The following is a 1,633-nucleotide window of genomic DNA, read 5'->3' on the forward strand; positions in this document are numbered from 1 at the left end:
TGCGTTACAAAATGTATTTAAAATATATAACTGGTGGTTGCGCAAGAATTTTTAAATAAAAAAAACGTTAACGTATTGATTATGTATTTCTTTTCCCTTCCATTGTAATACACGTATAAACGTGTACGTACACGTTCGTACATGCACGTATGAACGTGTACGTATGAACGTGTACGTACAAACGTGCATGTACGAACGTGTACGTATAAATGTGTACGTATAAACGTGTACGTACGAACGTGTATATATAAACGTGTACGTATAAACGTGTACGTACGAACGTATATAGATAGTGTATAAGGCTTTTTTCGTTCAATTGCAAGTTTTGATTACGAGCGTTAAGACATGGATCGAGTCAGAGACTACATACACCGAAAATCGATCGAGCGAAAGGGGTACCGTCCCGTACCTTCGCCAGGTCCACCAAGTCCACCGCCGAAGAAGGAGGAGGAAGTGAGATATTGGGAATGCTCTGTTGAAAACATGTCAACGCTGTCAACGTCATCGAAATATAAACCATAATATATATACATATAGGCCATAACGTATAAACGCGTATGTACGAACGTGTGCGTTTAAACGTATGTATAAACGTGTACGTATAAACGTATATAGATAGTGTATAAGGCTTTTTTCGGTCAATCGTAAATTTCGATTATGGGCCTTAAGACATGGACCGAGTAAGAGGTTATCTGCATCGAAAATTTGTCGAGCGAGAGGGGTCTCCGAGCGAAAGGAAACCTCTCTTGCAGAAAGAATCGCAAAGTACCTCGCCAAAGAAAAAGGAAGAAACTAAATATTGGAAATATCCTTGGGAAAAAGCAAAGTCGTCACCGTCGTCGTCGTCGTATAAGCCATAACGTATAAACATTGATAAAACTCGCGAACAAAGAAAATACGTAGAAAAAAACGCGATAAAACGTGTCGCGACACGTTCGCAATTCTTGGAAAAAAAGGGAGGGGTTAACCCCTCTTCGATTCTAGAAGTTTTACCATATACGTCGCAATTTACGCGGGTACAATCAGTCTTGCGATATCCACTTGTACGGACGATTGACAAAATGTACTTCGCCAAAGAGAGCAATACATCGTACGAAACGAAGAAAGACTGTAGTAACACGTAAGTTTCTACGATCTATACGCAAAACGAAACGTTTCTTATACAATAAATAACGTTTTTCAATATTATATATGTACACAGTATGGAGCATCGCGCGATGCGTTTGCTGAGCAGGCGTTACAACCTGACGAATACGGGCTACAAGTATTTGGATATTGGAATCAACGTTGGCCCGCCGAGTTACGTGGAGATCGCCCTGGGAGACAATCGCGGACACAAACTGTCGCTGTCTCTCGAAACGTGGAAGGGTCTCTACGAGCAGCGTTGGAACATTTACAAGATGCTGCGAAACGAACACAAAGACAATTTCATAAGCGTTGGACCGCTAACCGTCAGAGTGTGCACGATGAACGATGCCACGCTCGTGCGCCTGGATTCTTCGTCCGTACGCATTACGATGACCGAAACGACGCTACGCCGAATGTTCGCGTTTGATGGATGTATCGACGTAACGTTCGAACGATTAGTTCGACTCGTTGATACGGTCGATGTCAAGTATACGCGATTCTCCAA

The 1,633-nt window shown here is 42.2% G+C and overlaps 1 pseudogene; it reads left to right on the forward strand.

Annotated features, from left to right (window-relative positions):
• The first annotated feature begins 671 nt into the window (after positions 1 to 671).
• Positions 672 to 1,407, forward strand: LOC108770331 (uncharacterized; annotated as a pseudogene).
• The last annotated feature ends 226 nt before the right edge of the window (positions 1,408 to 1,633 follow it).

This window comes from Trachymyrmex cornetzi, unplaced genomic scaffold (assembly GCF_001594075.2).
Source record: "Trachymyrmex cornetzi isolate Tcor2-1 unplaced genomic scaffold, Tcor1.1 scaffold1240, whole genome shotgun sequence".
Taxonomy (NCBI): Eukaryota; Metazoa; Arthropoda; class Insecta; order Hymenoptera; family Formicidae; genus Trachymyrmex; species Trachymyrmex cornetzi.